Below are 22708 nucleotides of genomic sequence, written 5' to 3' on the forward strand. Positions count from 1 at the left end.
TTTACCAAGAGCTTTTCTTGATCTCCTTTTTCATATTTTCCATTTTGGTTTTTCTAAAAACCTTCCAAAAGCCTAGATTTACAAAGCTTCTATATCAAAATTTCTCCTTTTTTTTTTGGTTATTTTGTTTACTAGTAATACCAATACGAAGACTTCACACATATAGGTGATTCAACGCTTCCTCAACTTTACATGCATTATACAGAACATATGTTTCTTGTAAAATGAACAAAGAAACCGAGAAGAAAAAAACATTGTAAATTCCCTTGCCAAATTTACAAGTGATACGCTTGCTTGGATTGAAGACCAACATTTTTCTGCAAGGTCAATTGCCACAAAAGATACGTCTAGGAACTTTTTAGCAAAATGTTACTTAGAAAAATAAGTAAGCTGCTTAACATACTTTCGAGCATTGTAGCTCCTAAGGAACCCAAGATTCGAATCTTCTAGCGACCCTAGTAGTTATTTTATGAAATAATCAGAAAGTAAGGATAATTATCTAAACATGTTTTATCATCATGCATTCAATGTCCACTAAAAAATTACAACCTGCTTCAATATTTCATTGTAACAATACCTAAAAATGGTGATTATATAATATTCAGTACTCTTCTAGGAAACTAAAGAATTGGGTTTAGGGTTGAGTAAAAATCAAAGGATGAATACCTGAGCAATAAACCCCAACTGATGAACATAATCTTTACCAGAGAAAAGTGGCTCCCTTCTTTATCTCCATTAGAATATAACCAACTGACCAGATATCTGAAAAATTGCTTAAGATAGAACAAAAAAAAAAAACACTTTTGTTTTTAACTTCTAAACTTTCTTACTTTTTCTTTCACTATCTTATATCAAATGCTTACAAACTATTTATAGACTACTGCCCTTAAAAAAAAACTGAAAATATTAAAATCTAATAATAGCCATAAACCAATGACTGTTGACCTTTCATTCTCCTAAAAAAAAAACTTCTAAATTAAACCCATTAAAATCACATTTAACGTTTAATCAACAAAACTCCCCCGTAAACTTAAATGCTTCTACCATCCTTCATGTCGATTAATTTCTTGCAGTTGTCAAGAAGTACCATTGACAGCGGTTTCGTGAAGATATCTGCAGCTTGGTCCCGACTTCCCATGTGCACTAATTTCACACTTCTTTCCTTTATATGATCTCGGATGAAGTGAAAACGAATGTCAATGTGTTTGCTTCTCTCATGATTCACTGGATTCTTTGTTAACTCAATTGCTGATTTATTGTCAACTCGTATCTTAGTCGCACCGAGTTGTTGTTGCTCTAACTCATCCAACAAATTTCTGAGCCATATAGCATGACACACACACCAAGACGCTGCTACAAATTCAGCTTCACATGTCGAGAGTGTCACGATTGGTTGCTTCTTTGAAAGCCAAGTAAACGTCGTATTACCCATAAAGAATACATATCTCGATGTACTTTTTCGATCGTCTAAATCTCAGCACCAATCACTGTCAGAGTACCCAATCAACTTGTAATCTTCCACATTTGAATAGAATAACCCGAGTGACACTGTTCCTTGGATGTACCGTAGGATTCGCTTCAACGCTTTCTAATGTGAATAAACCGGCTCCTCCATGAATTGAGTTACAATGCCAACACTTAGCGAAAGATCAGGCCTTTCCAAGTGAGATAGCGAAGACTTCCCACCAAACTCCGGTATTTGCTCACGTCGACTCGTGCTCCTCCATCAAATTTCGAGAGTTTTATACCTAGTTCCATTGGTGTTGATACCAGTTTGCAATATACCATCTTGTATTTCTTCAAAATTTCATTTGCATATGCTTCCCGTGACACAAAAATACCTATCTCTTCTTGTCTTACCTCCAAACCAAGGAAAAACTTCATCAAACCCAAATCTGTCATCTCGAATTCCTGTGTCATTGTTCTCTTAAAATCTTGTATCATCTCACCATTGTTCCCCATAAAAATGAGATCATCAACATAAAGAGCAACAAATAACATATTACCTCCATTATTCTTCACGTAAAGGGCATGTTCATAGGGACATTGTTTAAACCCGTTCTCCTTGAAGTATGTATCAATACGAGTATTCCATGCCCGCAGTGCTTACTTCAACCCGTAAAGTGCCTTCTTCAATTTTAGTACATTTTTCTCTTCTCCACTTTTCATGTACCCGGGTGGTTGTTCGATGTAGACTTCTTCTTCGATCACACCATTCAAGAATGCTGACTTGACATCCATTTGAAACATCGGCTATTTAAATTGAGCCGCTTGTGAAAAAAGCAATCGGATTGTCTCCATTCTTACAACGGGAGCAAACACTTCGTCAAAATTGATTCCCTCCCTTTGTTTGTATCCCTTTGCAACAAGTCGCGCCTTGTACCATTCTATTTCGCCTTGAGCATGCATCTTTCTTTTGAACACCTATTTCACACCAATGGGTTGACTTCCTTTCGACAACTCCGTTAACTCCCATGTGTTGTTGCGGTCAATTGCTTGAATCTCTCCATCCATGGCAGTTTGCCACTTCTTGTGCTGTACCGCCTCTTCAAAACTTATATTCTTAGAATCTTCCAAAAGACATACAATGTGTACCTTATTTGTTGAATCATACAAATCTTGCAAACTTCGTATTTTGGGTTGTTGCGGTTCATCTTCATCATTGATAGCTTCAGAATTTGTCAGTACGATTGTCGGTGTAGTGGTTGATGATTCTCTATCTTTGATAATAACCTCCGTTGAGTTATTCTAATCCCACTCGCTTGCTTCATTAACTTGTACATCATGACTCGTCACAACCTTCTTGCTTATCGGGTTAAGTAGCTTGTATCCTTTTGTTTTCTCATCATACCCAATAAAAATAAACCTTTTACTTTTGTCTTCGAGCTTCGTTCTTCGCTGATCCGGTTCATATGCATAGGCCTCATTACCAAATACTTTGAGATGAGAAACTGTCATTTTTTGTCCGCTTTATGCCTTTTGTGGTGTTTGATCATTCAACTTCGCATGTGGACACCGATTTTGCACATAGATGGCACATTGCACGGCTTCCGCCCAAAATTCCTTCGGCATCTTCTTGCTCTTGAGCATTAACCGAACCATGTCGAGAACAGTCTAGTTCTTCCTCTCTGCTACATTGTTTTGTTGGGGAGAGTACAGTACGGTTAGGAATCGTCTTATGCCTTGCTCCTCACAATACTCCATGAAAGCCATCAAAGTATACTCGCCACCTCTATCGGATTGTATAGATTTGATGTGTCTACCGGTTGCCTTTTCCACCATCACTTTAAACTTTTTGAACACCTCGAACGCCTCAAATTTTTCTTTCAGAAAATCAACCCAAGTTTTTCGTGAGAAATCATCGATAAAGGAAATGAAATACCTTTTGCCGCTAAAAGATTCGGGGGTGATTGGTCCACATATGTCGATATGAATCAATTCAAGAGGTTGCTTAGCCTGATATTCTACCTTCTTTTGAAATGAAGTTCTCGCATGCTTGCCAAGCACACACTCTTCACAAAATTTTCCCTCGTAGTCCATGTCCAGTAGCTCGTGCACCATGTTCTTCTTCACCAACTCATTTAGACCACCATAATGTAGGTGACCAAAACGGAGATGCCACAGTGACGCTTTGTCTTCTACGTCAACTTGTAAACATTTTTCTCGAATGCTTCTCAAATTTAACTTGTACATGTGATTTCTCCCCATTTCAACTCGAGCGACCAAACGCCCTTGCTTATCTTTCAAGTGTAACACCTCGTCTTTCAAAAGTACCGAATAACCTTTTTTCATGAGTTGCCCCATACTCAAAATGTTGTTCTTGAGGTCTGGTACGTAATACACATCTTGGATAGACCCATCTAACCCATCCTTTTATATATAACAAATAGTACATTGGCCTTTTACCTCAACTTTCGATGCATCTCCAAATGACACATGTCTCGTTTCAACCTTTCGCATCTCTTTGAATAGGTGCTTGTGCCTGCACATATGGTTGCTTGCACCTGTGTTAAGGTACCACACCATGTTATTGTTGGTGTTGACTTCGTTGTGTGCCATCAAGAGAAAACCTTCTTTTGTCTCTTCATCTTCCGTGGTTAGGTTGGTTGTCTCTTCCACCTTTTTCAAGATGCGACATTCTTTCGTGAAATGCCCCGTCTTACCACAATTGTAACACTTACCAGAGTTGCAATCCTTCACATAGTGACCATATTTGCCACACTTGTAGCACTCGATGTTGGAATAATTCGACCGATCGCCTCTTCCACGACCGCGTCCTCTTTCACGCCAATTTGGTCGGTTTGAATACTCATTCTTCTCATAATACCCTTCTTGACCGCGACCATTCCCTCGACCTCCACGGCCACGCCATCTACCTCGAAAGTTTTGAGAATAGAAAACCTTTTCTTCTTTGATTGAAACCTTGGTTTGAAGTGCTTACTCGAGTGTCTCATCTTTCTTCTTCTTCTTATGTTGTTCACGTATCTCAAGAGAACCGACGAGCTCATCAACTGTGAGTGTTGCTAGATCCTTTGACTCTTCTATGGCACATATGACATTCTCGAAACTATCAGTTAACGACCTCAAAATCTTCTTCACAACTCGTACATCGGTTAACGCTTCTCTATTTCAGTTGAGTTGGTTCACCACGATTTGAACACGCGTAATGTAGTCGGAGACACCTTCTGATTCCTTCATCTTCATACCTTCAACTCGCCGTGAAGAGTTTGAAGGTGGACTTGTTTAACCCGGTCGACTCCTTTGTACACCTTCGCCAAAATGTCTCACGCTTCTTTTGAAGTTGTCGCACACGCAATCTTCTCAAAGCCCGATTGTCAACAGCTCAGAACAACATGTACAATGACACATTATCTTTTGATCGCATCTCTTTCAACGTCTTATTTTGAGCTGCCATATATCCTGCGGTAGTTGTCAGTTCTACAAAACCTTCTTGGACCACCTCTCAACCATCTTGAGACCCGAGAAGAGCTTACATTTGGATGCTCTAATTCTTATAGTTCGCCTTTGTTAGTTGAGGCAGCGGCACATTACTAGTCACAGTCTCCATGGCTTTGATACCAAATTGAAAAATTACTTAAGATAGAAAAAAAAACACTTTTATTTTTAACTTTTAAACTTTCTTACTTTTTCTTTCACTATCTTATATTAAATGCTTACAAACTATTTATAGACTATTGCCCTTAAAAAAATTGAAAATATTAAAATCTGATAATAGTCATAAACCAATGACTCTTGACCTTTCATTTTCCTAAAAAAAATTCTAAATTAAACCCATTAAAATCACATTTAATGTTTAATCAACAATATCGATGGTAGCAATATACTCTGAAAAATTGAGAAGCAATTCAGGGGCTCAATACCATCTGGTTACAACATACTCGGTCATGAAGTCTGTATCTGAGGTGGTTATTGCAAGACTAAAGTCACAAATCTTGAGATCACAATTTGCATTGAGAAGTAGGTTGATAGGTTTTAGGTTGCGATGTAGAACATTTGTTGAGTGTATGTACTGAAGACCCCGTAATAGTTGGTATAAGAAATACTGCAAAACAATATAGTTATAGCCCAACTTCCGATAATACACAATCAAATTAAACTACCATTGGTGATGCGTGATAGTGAAATATGTTTATTGCAATCGACTATGACATAGTACACAGACCAAGATAGAATACTGATGACATTGGTCGCATCACAAACTAGGACTTTGCTAAAGGGGGAAAAAACTAATAAGAATGATATATAACCCACCTAACAATGATCATCAGTGAGAGCCTCGCTAGACCATATTATCTGATGCAGACTAATGTCCATTAGCTCATATGCAATGTAAACATCATTGAACTTTCCCTTCTCTAGCAAGGGTATTATGTCCTTGATTTTGATAATCTGTAAAAAATGACAATGCAACACTTCATATCCCTTTCATAGTATAACATGAAAAGAATAAGCAAACCCAATCTAGTAGATTACATTATCATGATCCATGTGACAAAGGAGCTTGATCTCACGGAGTGTTCTTTTAGCATCAATCCTGTGGTCAAATGCATTCACAGTCTTTTTTATTGCAACATCTTCCTTTGTCTCGGAATTTGTGGCAGAACTGCAATTATCACAGGATCCAATTTCATTGTGACTCAAAATATTGTTTTAAAACTTTAATCTCGCAGTCTCTCTTTTAAAATTAAGCCTATTTGATCAAAGCACCAAACTCATAAAAAATTAAACCAAAATTATTACTTAAAGTTTAGTAAAAATAATAACTTTTTCAAACATCAAATTGGAACATACCCATAGCTTATTCTAAAATTTATGTAGAAGGACACTAAAGATTTCCATTTTATACATTTTTAATTAGATCTACCACCAAATTGAACGGATAAAAAAGGTGAGTAAGAACATATAAGTTTGTACGTATTGGCGAGTAAACCCAAGTCAGAGGTGAAAATAGGAGGATAAAGTAGAACCTAAGTTTAAGAGGTCTGCGGGTATAAGACGGCTTGGGCGGGTAAGTTCGTCGGGGTCTTATTTGGGAACAATGAAAGCATAACAAACTGACTAGTAGAGATTATCATAAGCCTATAAAGAGGAAGGATTTGTAATCTGAGAAAGTGAATGAAAGATAACCAAATTGTAGGTAATGGCATTCACATCCAAGGTTGTGAATAAAATAAAAAGGGAGATAAATCTTGGGAAGTTAGGATGAGCCGGAACCAGGCATGTACCATAGTGGGTTGTACCGTAAAAGGGCAAGCTTATGTCTCAGACAGAGAATAAGCTGCTACTAGTAAATTGCGAAAAAAAATAGAGGTGTCAACCTCGTTGGTGAAATATGTGGAAGGCCAAAGATGATCAGGGAGTTGAAATATTTATCTTAAACTTCATTCTTTAAATATCTAAATCATTGTTATAATGTCACCTTATAGATTCTCACTAAGTTCATTTGAACTTACAAACTTATTGCTTGTTGCAAGATATAGTTTTGACTCAAGAATCGAGTAGAAGGACAAAGCCAGACATTGCCAGTTGGTGTGAAGAGCATGATTTTCGTTCATGGGCATAAAGGGGCACTCCTTAGAAGTTGTGCCTCGGGGACTAAACTGGTTGTAGTAATGTAGTAGACTTTGATGGGCGTCAAAACCACCAAATCAAAAAATTCCTTCAATAAAATAACTTTAAACAGTAGTAAAGAGTAGTAGGGTTGAGTCCACAGGGAATGGTAATTATGATCAACTTTTGTGTTTTTCTTGTGAACATAATTTTTATCATGTCGATAATCGTGGCAATAGTCGTGCCCATGACTCCAAATGGACCAGCTGAAAAATAAATAAAATAAATTAAGGGAGTTGAAAATGTCAAGAAATTAAATAAGTGATATAGTAAAAATTAACAATTATATAAATCAGAAATAAAATTAAATTATAAATTAAATTTGAATTTTGTGAACAGAAATAATAAGCCTTAGGTCTAGACTCGGTGAAGTCTAGTCTCTAAATCGATCTTCAAAAATGAGTTTTCTCCTCCAAATAATAAGCTGGTTATAGCAGCTAAGAACGTCCTAACCACCAATTCTTCCTCTCGTAGCTGATTCTGGTACGCCCTGCAAATTAACCCTTACCAATTATCTAAATGTGATACACACGTTCACGATTCAAGACTTTGATAGCCTTGCATTATGAAAAACCCAACTTGGATTAACAACCTCAACCATAGGGGACATTTAAAATCGATCACTATCTCCTTTGATTCGTTTGCAGAAATCCGAATACATCATGACCGACTAATCTCTCCAATTGTCTGTCAAAATGATTCCAACCCAACGTGCTTTTTGAATTGAAATCGAGTTAACTTTAAGGATGAATTTGTTAATCCTGATATTCCGGAGAGATGGTGAATACTGATTTGAAGGATTTTTAGTGCGGATACATTTTTTATGATTCCTTATCGAAAAAAAAAACCAATCTAAAGCTAATTTGAATTTAGTGAAGCATGAAATTAATGATGCTTTGGTTGGTTGTAGAAGTGAACTTGAATGAAAATTGTGGTAGGTGAAAGGGGAAGAGCTTCGGAAACAATTAAGCCAAAATATTGAAATGGAAACAAAAGTTGGCAGAATGCCTGCACTCTTTCACGCAAAGTAATAAAGAAAATAAATTGATTTTTTTTTCTATTCAATTGCCAGACAAATCAAGGTGTATTTTTCAAGTCCACCTTGCCACCTATTTATACATAAACCATATGCTAAAATTAGGCTAGTCCCAACTACCCACTAATTACATGAAATAAATATCAGATTTTTTTTTCTAATTTTAGCTTTTACAAAGTTAAAAAATCTAATCAGCCCCTAAATGTCTCTAAATTTCTAATTTGACTCCTCTTCAATTGCTCATCCTTCAATTTAATCATTTTCTGCTTATTTTTGAATTAAAGCATCTGAATTTCGTTCTTGATAAGATTTAAACATAAAATTCACCAATTAACAGAAATTAATTCAAGAACAAGATGATTTGAGTACGAAAAATATGCAAAATAAATATGTTATCAAATCCCCCTACTTAGCCTATGCTTGCCCTCAAGAATACTTTACGTTTCTTCATTGGAAATTATCCAGTAACTTATCAAAAATCAAGCCTCTTTTCCATAATTATGATCAATGCAAACAATTTAGGCACAAAAATGAATAAGTGCTCAAATACTTAATTTGATCAACAAGTGTCCATAAAACTCAAACATGCAAATTATATCATTTCACTAAATTGAGTTTGAACCAAAATTTGTAAGGTATTATTCTTAATTAATTTGTATAGTAAATTTGGGACATAGTAAACCTTTTTACGCGAATTAGGATAACAATCCAAACACCCTACTCCGGTTACTTAATTTGATATGTCTCCAAACGGACTATTTTTCCCTACTCATGGCAGCTCGGTTAGTAGAATGCTTGTAAGTTTTTGGTTCGTCACTTGAACCTTTTTACACGAGATGAGATGACAACCTAAGCACCTCATCCTGGTTACTAAATTTGGTCACTTTTCCGAAATCTTCACTCATAACTTGAGCCATTAGCGGAGTAGTGTTTCTTCTCTCTTTTTTGTTTTTTTTTAAATTTATTTATTTAATTAAAAGAAAATACAGTATTCTTACCAAGCAATTATAAACAACCAATTTTCATGAAACAATCTAATTACATGTATCAACTTTAAAACACACATGTCGATTAAACTAGATATTTGAACACTTTAATTCAAGAATCACCCAACTATCTAAATTAACTAAGTAATGAAATTAGAGGCTCAATGTTTAACAAATTAATGAATAATCCAGCATAGGAACTAATATATGCGAAAGAGAAACATGCCATAAAAGAGATTCAAACATGCACACTTACTAACCCAATCCCCCCACTTAACCTATGCTTGTCCTCAAGCATATATTATATGAATCAAGTATAGTAAGGAGAAAGTATACTCCCCATGTGTATCTAACATGGTTGCCAACATTGGGAGTGACTACTTTATAAGATGTCGAGAATCGTGGAGACTTAGGTTTCTATTGTTTCAAGTTGAGGTTTGATCTGGCTTAAACATGCCTCAACAGATGAATGAGGCTACTCATTTTGCTCCTTAGTAGTGAAATTAGGACGTTTCCGAAAGACCCTATTACTGCGAGCTATTCGTGTACCTGGAGGAACAAAATAATATGCAGTAGGGGTGCTGGCAAGGAAACCCATAGAATGCAAACAATACTCATCTAGATTATCCATAGTATATGCATATGTTTAGGACGATAAATCAACTTTAGAGGGAAAAAGTTGAGAGGTTAAATTTGTAATATATGGGCGAAGTATTAGTGGTCGATTAGAGTGTAAAATAGCATGAAAATTTTGTGCAAACCAATATCCCAAATTAATTTTAAATCCAGAATGCATACACCACAAAAAGAACAATTATGTTTTAGTTAAAACTGACGATGAATCATTTCAACCTGATGAATATATCTCAAAACGGGTTCATGTACCAACAAGTCCTTAGAGGTCTTGAGATTATAAAGTTGATTCCTAAAATGAGTTAAAGCAAAATAAACAACATTAGATCAAAATCACTTGGTATATCCAATAATGCAATTTGGTAAGAATCGCTTTGAACATCGTCAGGGTCAACGAAACCCACATAATCTAAAATTAACATCCTAAAGTCTTTAGCAAGTAATTGAAAATAGACAACATCTTAAGTTTCAACAGTTCACAATACATTAATATTGTAGCTAAATGTTGTATAGAACTCATAAACTAGTTCATAATATGCAGTACATGAAATATTTGCAAATGAATTCTAACCAATAGCATCAAAATAGTTCAATATAGCATCACGTATATTTAACATATCAAAGGTGTACAGATGGACATTGTCAAATATAGTCATATCTTGCACAATAATTCAGGGTTGTAAAGTTTAGAGACCCTCATAATCGTCTTTCGATGGGAGTAGTGTAGGTACGGCCTCGCCTATTACGTTGACCGTCTCGAGATGGTTGAACATTTTCGTTAGGTGAGCTGGGTGGGGGACTTGAATTTCAAGCAGCTCCAGTACTGCTATGTAGAGGTATCACTGGCACATTAATTGGTGGTCAATGTGTTTGAGTGGTGGACGACCTTATTCGACGCTAAGAAATATGCTCGCTTCGGGTTGAAAGACTTTTTCCATAGTCATTATATGTCCCTGCCTCATCCGAACAACCTGCATAGTATGTTAGTAAAGGTAAAAATTCAAAAGTAGCGGGACTGCTATACGAGCGTTCTGTCTCGATCGAAGTTGGGCTTCATTGGCGATAATTCCTAACAAGCACAATTGTTCGTCTTGTAGGGGGTGGATATGGTTTCGAGTTGCCATCGTTTAAATCGATGACTAGAGGTGCTGAAATTCAGTTTTGTCCGCGATTAAGGGAAGTTGGGAACCTGTTGGCTGCTTGGTTCATTGTTCGAACCATAGAACGTGTTCATGCTCAAAATCAAGGACAATTATTATATAGCGGCTCGCGACGATGAATAGTGGCGGGACGATGACGCTGGCTTACAACAGTGGAGAACGGCGTTTGGGTAGTGGTTGTGGTGAACGTAAATGTGTTGGAAATGTAGTGTTATGGTGGGAGTTCTAAATGTGGTATCGTGGTGGTTTGAAGGGGTCAGTGACTATGTTGAAAAAAAGAAGAAGAAATAGGAATAGGAGAGGTGAGTGATGGCGTTTTGGGGAAAGAGAAGAGAGTCGGTTGACAAAGAAAGAAACAACGAGACCACGTCGGCTTTGTGAGGTCTAAGATCGATGGCGAAGTTGTTCGACGATGGTGGCGACGGGTAAAGAAAGTTGGGGAAGAAGAAGAAGAATGAAAAAGGAAAAAAAGAAAAAGAAAAGATAAGGTTAAGGTGGTGCTCGATGCCAAAAACAAATCAGCAATCGACCGACGTGACAGTGGTGTTCAACGATGGTGGCGACATGATGGTGTTAATGGGGTTAGAGTTTTTTGTTGAGAAAAGAAAAAGAAGATAAAGAAAGGTAGGAAAAGGGTGGGGGCTTGGGGGTTTTCTTTTTAGTTGGTTTGGGCCTTCTTTTCCACTTTTTTATTTGTTCTTTCTTTTTTTTCTTAGGCCATTATTGGTCGTTTGGCCCTTTTTTTTTGGTTTAGTTAGGCTTGTTTGGGTTTTGGGTAATTGGGTTTGTTTTGGGATTGGGTTGGTATTGGGTATGGGATAAGTAGGTTAAGTTGTTTTGGGTTTTGGGGTTATTATTTCGGTTAGGGTATTGGTTATTATTTGTAGGAAATAGATGAAAGCAGCCCACGCCACCATCGGTGTCTAATTTTCAGAAAATTGACAACCTCTGCCACATTCCTAAAAAAATAACACATTAAATGGATTAAATAATAATTTATTTTATTTCCAACCTAATTTAAACTAAAATTCAAAATTAAACAAATTAAAATAAAATTGGGTTGCCTCCAAAAGAGAACTTTTGTTTAACGTCGTTAGCTCGACGACCTAAAAGTTTATTCAATAGCTCTTCAAGGATTAATTCCTCAACCATGTGTACTTGAAAATTTTCGTAGAAATGCTTCAATCATTGTCTATTTACTTTGAAGATTTTTTCGGATTCTTCACTTTTGACTTCGACTGTATCATTCGAAAATATGTGGTTAATAACAAAAGGCCCTAACCACTTAGTTCGGAGCTTACCTGCACAAATTCTTAGTGTAGGGTCATAAATTAATGCTTTTTGCCTTACCACAAATTGTTTATGACTTATTTTTTTTATCATGGTATGCCTTGATTTATCCTTATAAATTTGGGCACTTTTATACGCTTTTCATCGAATTTCTTCAAGTTCTTGAATATGTAATTTACGATACTTACTTGCAGCCTCCAACTTCATGTTGCATTGCTTAACCACGCCAAACACCTTGTGTTCTAATTCTACAGGAAGATGACATGGTTTACTAAATATAAGTCAATAAGAAGACATACCTATGGGTCCCTTATAAGTTGTGCAGCACATTATTTAGTTGCAAACTCTAATATTTCCTATCTAGCTTAACGGTCTTTTCCAAAATTAATTTGATCTTTCGATTTGATACTTTCGCTTGACCATTTGATTGAGGGTGATAAGATCTAGCAACTCGTTGCACTACCCTATATTTTTTCAAAAGTGTGTCGATTACCTTATTGTAGAAATGCATTCCCCAATCGCTGATCAATACTCACGGTATGCCAAATCTAGAAAAAAATATAACTCTTTAGGAAATCCACTACAGTTTTGGCATCAGCATGACAGAAGGCTCTAGCTTCCACCCATTTTGATACATAGTCAATTGCAACTAAAATATAAATATTACCGAATGATGAGACAAAAGGCCCCATAAAGTCGATGGCTCATATGTTAAAAATTTCATATACATGTATAGGTGTTAGAGGCATTTCATTATTTCGGCTCAAATTTCCTACATTTTGACATTTTTCACAGGTTTTACAAACTAAATATGCATCACGAAAAATATGCGACCAATATAGTCCACATTCAAGTACTTTGTGTGCAGTTTATTTAGGACCAAAATGTCCACCACATACGTAAGAATGAAAAAAAATATAAAATCAATTTTAACTCAGCTTCTGTAGCACACTATTAAATTACTTGATCGGAACAGTATTTCCGAAGGTAGGGGTAGTCCCAAATATAGTATCACAATTTTCGTTTAATCTTATCCTTTTCAGATTGTGATAAATTAAAAGAAATTATATTTGTAGCAAGGTAATTCACCATGTTTGCGTACCAAGGAAAATTTGTCTGAGCAGAAAGAAAACTTTCATCTGGGAAATTGTCTTTAAGAGGTGTGACATCTTTCGATAGAGGCATTCTGTTCAGATGGTCAGCTACCAAATTCTCGTGTCTTTTCTTATCCTTTATCTTGAGATTGAACTCTTGCAAAAGTAATATCCATCTAACAAGCCTTGGCTTTGCTTTCTTTTTCTCGATCAGATATTTAAGAGCTACATAGCCAGAGAAAACAACAATTTTAGCTCCTAATAAATACGATCGAAACTTTGAAAAGCAAAGACTATAGCTAGAAATTCTTTTTTAATGGTCGAGTAATTGCTTTGGGCGACATCCAAGGTCTTAGATGCATAGGAGATAACATGTGGTTCATTCTCAATTCTTTGCCTAAGGACCGCTCCTATGTTGTAGTCACTTGCGTTGCATATGATTTCGAAGGGATAGTTCCAATTTGGTAGTTTAATTATGGGTGCCAAAATAAGTTTATGTTTGAACGTGCCAAATGCATCCTTGCATGATTGGTCAAACTCAAACTTTTTGTCCTTCTATAAGAGATTACTAAGCGGTTGAGTAATTTTTGAGAAATCTTTAATAAACCGTCTTTAGAAACCTACATGACCACGGAAAGAACATATCTCCTTCACAGTTGTGGGGTATGGAGGTGATTTAATAATATCAATTTTTACTTTATCAACAAAAATTCCTTCAGTAGAAATGGTATGACCTAGAACTAATCCTTTGTCGACCATAAAATGACATTTCTCATAATTTAGAACAAGGTTAAATTTTAGGCACCTTTCTAAAATTTTGGCAAGATTGGACAAACATAAATCAAAAGATTCACCATACACAGTAAAGTCATCCATAAATAGCTCAATAATTTTCTTGACATAGTCGAAAAATATACTTACCATACACCTTTGGAATGTGGCTGGTGCGTTGCAAAGTCCAAATGGCATCCGTATATAGGTGAATATGCCAAAGGGACACATAAACATTATCTTCTCTTAATCCTCCGATGTCACTGGAATAAGGAAAAAACCTGAGTAACCATCAAGACAGCAATAATGAGATTTTCCAGCTAGATGTTTTAACATCTGGTCAATAAAAAGAAGTGGCAATTGATCTTTCTAAGATAAAGAATTCAACTTCCTATAATTTATGTAGACTCTCCACCCGTTTCGAACCCAAGTGGGAACCATCTCACCTGTCGAATTTTCAATTACGGTCACATCAGTTTTTTTAGTACTACATGAACTAAGCTGACCCAATTGTTGTTAGAAATGGGATAAATCATCTCAGCATCAAGTAACTTTTGAACTTATTTCCTTACCACTTCCATCATGGGTGAATTGAGACGTCTTTGAGTTTCTTTTTTGGGAGTTTCATTTTATACAACTGAAATTTTGTGCATACAAGTCAAGGGACTCAACCCCTTAATGTCAACAATTGTCCACCCGGTCACCCCTTTATAATCTTTAAGAACTCATACCAAATTTTTCTATTCTAACTTTGAGAGTTTACTCAAGATTATTACTGGTAAGGTATTTCCTTCGCATAGAAAAGTGTACTTCAAATGGTTCAAAAGTGGTTTAAGTTCCAATTCTAGGGCCTACAAAATAGATAGTAAAAAACTTAGTTTGTGAATGAGACAATTCAAAAGTTTACCTGAATTTTTCCATAATTGTGATGCCTCCATATGAGCCATTGTTTCACGAATAGACTCCTCAATCGTCATCCATTCCTCTAGTTCTTTTATAATATCAAAATCTAAGCTTCTGCAAAAGGCAGTTTGTAACTCATCTTCATCATGATATTCAAAATGTAATTCAGTTAAAGGCTCAATTATATCAATATTAGAAACGTTATTCATCGCGTTGGGACAGTTCATGGCCTCATAAATGTTAAATTTCACCACTTCTCTATCGAACTCCATAATGTGTATCCCACTTCGTACGTCAATATTCATTTGTACGATACTAAAAAATGATCTCCCAAGTAGTATATCGGAAGAATTGGCCGAGTTATCATCCTCTATGTTGATAATATAGAAATTTACAGGAAAAATCCGTTCGTTTACCTTGACAAGAACATCCTCAAGCCCTCCTTCCGGATGCACTATCGACCTATCTGTAAGCTGAATGATTACACATGTTTCCTTTAAAGGACCCGCATTTAGTAGTTTATAAATAGACAAAGGGATAACATTAATAGATGCACCTAAGTTGAATATATCTTTTTTGGTACTGACACTACCTATTTTGCAAGATATGGAAAACATACATTGGTCCTTACATTTAGGTGGTATTTTTCTTTGTAAAACAGCGGAGACATTTTCTCTGACACTCACCTTTTCATTGCCTAGGAGGTTCTTATTAGTCGTGCATAATTCTTTTAAGAACTTTGCATACCGTAGAATTTTTCTTAATCGCATCAAGAAGAGGAATATTTATTTCTACCTTCCGAAAGGTGTCAATGATCTCCTTCTCTTCTCGCTCCTTTTTGCATTAAACAAGTCTTCCAAGAAACGAAGGTGGTACTGCAAATGGTTTTTGTGGTGCTAACTCCATTAAAGCCTCTGAGTTAATTTTATTCTCATATCGACCTACATCGTGGGCACGACTCGTGCCAGGTACAGTTTCCAAAATCTTTCCATTTCTCAATGTCATAGCACTTGCATTATGTTGAGAATTAGGTTCAGTTTGAGACATCAGCTTACCTTGGGACACCAAATGGCTAAATGTGTGTGCAAGCTTACTCACTTGTTTATCTAACTCCTGCAAATGCACGTCAGTTTTTTGTTGAAATTTTTCAATAATATTGGCTAGCCTTTCTAATATGGCTTCCAAAGATGATTTTGGTGGTGGTAATTGTTGATTTGGAGGCGACCTTTGTTGGTATAGTTGATTGAATCGAGAATTCGACCCATAACTAAAATTTGGATAATCTTTCCACCAGGGATTATATCACCTTTGGGGTGGCCCTGGAAAGTTTCTGACAACATTTGCTTGTTCTGTCGAATCTTTATGTAAAATTGGACATGAGCTCTTCGAATGATATAGCATAGTGTAAATTCCACACAACCGTGTTGAGCTTGTTTCATTTGTAAGAAAATTTTGGATAACATTAGTAAGCTTATAAATTTTATCTTCTAGAGATAGAGAACTTAACATATGAACTCGTATTGTGGGTTCTATAGCTAGTCAGAATTGTTAAGAGTTCGTAGCCATAGTCAAAATTAACTCTCTTGCTCTCTGAAGCGTCATGTTAACAAGTGCCCCTCCACTGGCAGCATCTATCATTTTCATTTCCATTGGGAGTAACCCCTCATAGAAATACTACAAGAGTGACTGTTTAGTCAGGTCATGTTGTGTGCAACTTGTACACAACTTTTTGTATTGCTCCCAGTAATCGTAAAGCGACTTAGTCTCATTTTTCTGAATTCCTACAATATCCCTTTTTAATTCGGTTGCTCGAGCTGTTGGAAAAAACCTATCAAGAAATAAATAATACATGTCGGACCATGTATTGACAGATCCTGGAGGTAAATAAAATAGTCATTCTCTAGCAGAGCCGACTACCGAGAAAGGAAAGGTAAGAAGTTTAACTTGATCCCCAGTTACTCCCTGAGGTTTCATGCTTGTGCAAACCATATGAACTTCCTTGAGATAAGTATGCAGATTTTCATTTTGTAACCCACAGAAGGTGGGCAATAAATGAATCAAGATCATTTTCAACTCGAACAACATTTCTCCCGCCAGATAAGTTATACATATAGGTTGTTGTTCATCTGTGGCTGTTGCGAGTTGGCGTATATTTTGCTCTGTCATCTCGTCTAGTTCACCAAATGAGAAAATATCCTCGGTATAAAATACAGTTTCGAACTCGGGATGTGGTCATTTACTGCATCAAATGGCTTCTCTTCAAAGTTTTCGAGCCAAATTCTCTATTTCTAGTTCAAATTCTAGAGTTCCTAGTTCTGATTTGGTCATAAGGAAAACAAAAAAAAATTAAAAAAATATCTCCAATCCCTAGTAACGGTGCCAAAATTTGATGGGTGTCAAAACCACTAAATAAAAAAATTCCTACAATAAAATAACTCTAAACAGTAGTAAAGAGTAGTAGGGTCAAGACCACAGGGATTGATAATTATGATCAACTTTCGTGTTTTTCTTGTGAACATAATTTCTGTCGTGTCGATAATCGTGGCAATAGTCGTTCCCATGACTCCAAATGGACCAGCTGAGGGGAGTTGAGAATGTCTAGAAATTAAATAAGTGAGATAGTAGAAATTAACAATTATGTAAATCGAAAATAAAATAAAATTATAAATTAAATTTGAATTTTGCGAACAAAAATAATAAGCCTTAACCCTAAACTCGATGAAGTCTAGTTTCTGAATCAATCATCAAAAATGAGTTTTCTCCTCCAAACAATAAGCTGGTTATAGCAGCTAAGAATGTCTTAACCACGAGTTCTTTCTTTCGTAGCTGATTTTTGGTACGTCCTGCAAACCAACCCTTACCGATTATCTAAACGCAATACAGGCGTTCACGATTCAAGACTTCAGTAGCCTTGCGTTCTGAAGAACCCAACTCGGATTAACGACCTCAACCATGCGGGAGATTAAAATCCGATAATTATCTCCCTTGATTTGTTTGTGGAAATCCAAATATAGCATGACCGACTCGTCTCTCCAACTGTCCGACAAAACAAATTCAACCCAACGCGCTTTTTGAATTAAAATTGAGTTAACTTTAAGGAATGAATTTGTCAATCCTGATATTTCGGAGAGATGGTGAATACTAATTTGAAGGATTTTTAGTGCGGATACGTTTCTCACAATTCATGATTGGAAAGAATACTGACCTAAAGCTAATTTGAACTTAGTGAATTATGAAATTAATTATGCTTTGGTTGGTTATAGAAGTGGACGTGAATGAAAATTATGGTAGGTGAAAGGGGAAGGGCTTGGGAAACAATTAAGCCAAAATATTGAAATGGAAACAAAAGTTGGCAGAATGCCTGCATTCTTTCACGCAAAGTAAGAAACAAAATGTAACAACCCCTAACCCTTATCCGTCGTCGGAACAGGGTTATGAACCATTACTAAACTTTTCAGATCAAATACGAACATTTACATAATCATTTAACATACACATCATAATTTAATCATATTGTCCCGCTAATAAACGTTCAAGGCCCAAAATATATGTTAAAAACAAATCGGGACTCAATCGGATACTTTAGAACTTTTTCATGAAATTTCAAAAATTTTCCTAGGTGCAGGGGTCACACGCCCATGTGGTCAAAGGACACGACCGTGTGGCTATTAAACATGCCCGTGCCTCAAGCCGTGTTCGACCCCGTGGAACTCTCTGACACACACGGCCAGCCACATGCCAATGTGCTAGGCCGTGTGCCTCACACGGCTACGACACATGCCCATGTCTCTGCCCGTGTGAAATTACCTGAGCATTTTCTTTTGAAATTTTAAAGTTGCAGGGGACACACGGCCAGTGTCTCACACGGTCTAGTCACACACCTATGTGTCTGCCTATGTGGACTCAAAATGAACCTTATACATCAAGTTTTCTATACCTTCCAATCTTGAACACCAAGCAACTTAAAAACCATTTATTCAACCAATCCAAAACTCATTCAAATACATCTAAAACATATCAAAACTATCAATCTAATGACTTATCCAATGTATACTCATAAGTATTTCACATTTATTATCCACACAATCCATTAAAAACACCATTCAAGCTAATTCAAATTTTCATACCATTTCACCCAATTTTTTGCCTATTTCATACTTATTTATACATAAACTTGAACATTCCATATTAAACCTCAACATAACACATATATTCATTTATATAAGTAACCAATATCATTTTATATCATCATTTACATTCATTTTTCCAAAATGACAACTTAAGACATCCTAGGTACGTGCCATTACAAAAAAGAAACATACTTTATCACATTTGAGTTCAGGATCTCTGATGGATGCAGAATCGTTAGTCTAACTTTAACCTAACCTGCGCACGAAAAACAAACCTTACGCTGAGTATAAACTCTGTGCTATTTCTATAATTCGAATACTTTAAAGTAAAATAAATAAACATATACATTAAATCATACAAAACCTTAATCATACGACTGATCAATTTATAGACATAACATTTATAATTCATTCAATTCTTATCAAATGCTATCACAGATAGCTATTCACAATATCAACACATATTACTTGAATCATAATATCGATTATTCATATTCAATTCACAAATACTCGATTCATGTGTCTCTATTCATATCTCATTTTACCATTCAATATCAATCATAACACTGTTTATTTCAATAACCCCTATTAACATGACTCGGACTTGGACAGAAACACGGATCCAACCAAAAGACACCAATTTGGCACCCAGTGCCTCATCGTTTAAATCGAAGTAATATATTGACACCTAGTGTCTCATCGGCCATGCCGAAGTAAGTTGGTACCTAGTACCTCATCGAATTTATCCGAAGAAATAAATTGGCACCTAGTGTCTCATCGACTCGAAGTCGAAGTATCCCTAAACTCTTTCAATCCTATGGCATGCCAACTATATCCAACTCAGTCTGATATAGTTAATAGGGTTTCAATTCACTTTTCAAGTATAACAATATCCAATGTTCAATTTCCACAATAATCACATATTCATATCAATTTCATCACACACCAAATCAATCCATCTTAATTGTAAACACAATAATTATCACCTTCCATACTTACCATATACAAGAAATCAAAGTACAACAATTTTAACAATTAAATTTGGATTATAGAAATACAAACTGTAATTTTCGAGCTACTCATCGTTGACTTTTTCCTTTCCCTTCTTAGCCGAAGTTTCCGGCACAACGCTAGCTACAAAATTGAAATAATTGAAATTCATCAATACAATACAATTTCACATTGAATACTTCAATTTATATTCAACTTTTGCCTAAATTCCAATTTAGTCTCTAAATCGAGACTAACTTTATTTCTCCAAACTAATTCCATATTTTCATTCAATTTCCACTTTAGACTAATTTTAACTCTGTAATTTCACTTAAATCCCTAAATTTCAAAATTTTCACATTTTAGTCCCTATTACTCAAAACTTATAATTTATTTTACAATTCAATCCCTTTTTCATTTCTAACTTAAAATTCTATCAATTTGACCTCAAATACTTAAATTATTCAACGTGAACAACATCTAAAAATTCAATATTTTCTAAAATTTCAACATAGGTTAAGTAGTATTTAATACTAGGATTCTAAAACATAAAAATTATAAGAAAATGGACTAATTGACTAACCAATTTGAGCTTGAACCCTTGAAACCTTATTTTTCTCCTTATTTTTCTTTCTTCCTTCTCTACTTTGTTCGTTTCAATTTTTTGTTTCTTTCTATTTCATTTCATTTATTTATTTCTTTTATTTATTTACTTTATGTTTTAATTATAATAATATAATAATATAATAATTACTTAAATAATAAGAAAATATATAATTATTACAAATAATGTATATAAATATTACACATGCCATGTGCATTACCAAACACTTGTCAAAATTGGGTTTAATTACTTATTTAGTCCTCCACTTTCTCTCTAGTCTATAATTAAACTTTCACCCTTTATGCAATTTAGTTCTTATTCCTAATTACTCATAATTCAAGCTAATTCACCTAACCAAAACCTAATTAACCACATAACTAACTTTCTAAAAATATTTACGAATCCATTTTACAAAAACGAAAACCCGAAAGTACACTTTCCGATTACTTGTAACTATCGAGTCGTTACAGAAAACAAATTGACTTTTTTCTATTCAATTGTTAGGCAAATCAAGGTGTGTTTTTTCAAGTCCACCATGCCACCTATTTATACATAAACCATATGCTAAAGTTAGGCTAGTCCCACCTACCCACTAATTACATAAAATAAATATCAGATTTCTTTTCTAATTTTAGCTTTTACAAAGTCAAAAATATAGTCTGCCCCTAAATGTCTCCAAATTTCTGATTCGACCCCTCTTCAATTGCTCATCCTTCAATTTAATCCTTTTCTGCTTGTTTTTGAATCAAAGCATTCGAATTTCATTCCTGACAAGATTTAAACATAAAATTCACCAATTAAAAGAAATTAATTCAAGAACAAGTTGATTTGAGTACGTAAAATATGCAAAATAAATATGCTATCGGACTTAAATTAGAACGACAAATAATGTTAGAAATTTCATCATTGTAAAATTGTAAGAGTTCGAAAGTTTGTTCGAAGTAGTTTATGAGTGAAGTTTAATTTTGTAAAATAAGAAACTAAATACTTAAATAGGACAATTGAAGATTTGGTCAAGTTATGCATGGTTCGTGACATTCGATACCCGAACTTGTGGATTCGATCAGGTATAGAGTGTTACATGAATAGAAGGAACATACTTGAAAAAGACTTCAAAGATGTTACCTAAGATGTTGTAACGAACATATCTGCGAGTAGGTTAGGGTTCCTTTAAGATCAATCATCGTTCCTTTATTCTCCATCTTCTTTTATCAGTTCCCTTGGAACAAAAATAGTGGTGCAAAAAGAAAGGAAAAGAAATGTGTGATTTTATGGAAGGAAAAAAAAAGAAAGTAAGCAATGGAAGCTGGGTGAGAGGGGCTATCGGGTTGAGTGAGGAAGGTTTCAAAATGGTGAAGGTAAAATTGAAACATTTAGGGCTAATTACTTGTTCCATATGCCTTGAATCAAAAATTTAATGGGGAGGGCAAGGAATAGCTATACTCCCTCTTCTTTGAATAAACTCATATACTACACGGGTCGTAATAGGTAAATATGGTCAACCAAACAATCGTTTGGTGGTGGGCTTGCTGAATTGGGCTATAATGCATTCATACTCCCCTCAACCAAACATGTTGTAAGTATCTAAGTTTGAGTCCCATTGTATGCAATTGTGATATGTTGGTCTCTAATCTCACCATGTGGGTATGTCATGGGTAGATTTTATTAGGTCCTTTTTTATTTTTTGTTTGTTGTGCTTTGTATTTGTTTTTTTTTTACAATATAATTAGAATTTAGGTTATTCATAGAGAAAATAAACACTCACTAATAAGCCACAACTTAAGGGTTTTGCTTTGTATTGGTTTGGTTCTATATTATAGTTGCTCATATTTATATTTGTGCTTGTAATGTTCTTTTGAATGTTATTTACAATAGTAAAATTTAAAATATCAAATTAAAAGCTAAGTTAATTGGACTTTGATTTAATCTCTTAAAATGATTTTTCTAAAATTATTTAAAAATTAATAAAATATATATTTA

The 22708-nt window shown here is 35.1% G+C and overlaps 1 pseudogene; it reads right to left on the reverse strand.

The window, feature by feature from the left end:
• Window positions 1-154: 154 nt before the first annotated feature.
• On the reverse strand, window positions 155-21930 carry LOC108468684 (mitogen-activated protein kinase homolog NTF6-like; annotated as a pseudogene).
• Window positions 21931-22708: the final 778 nt, after the last annotated feature.

This window comes from Gossypium arboreum, chromosome 8, assembly GCF_025698485.1.
Source record: "Gossypium arboreum isolate Shixiya-1 chromosome 8, ASM2569848v2, whole genome shotgun sequence".
Taxonomy (NCBI): Eukaryota; Viridiplantae; Streptophyta; class Magnoliopsida; order Malvales; family Malvaceae; genus Gossypium; species Gossypium arboreum.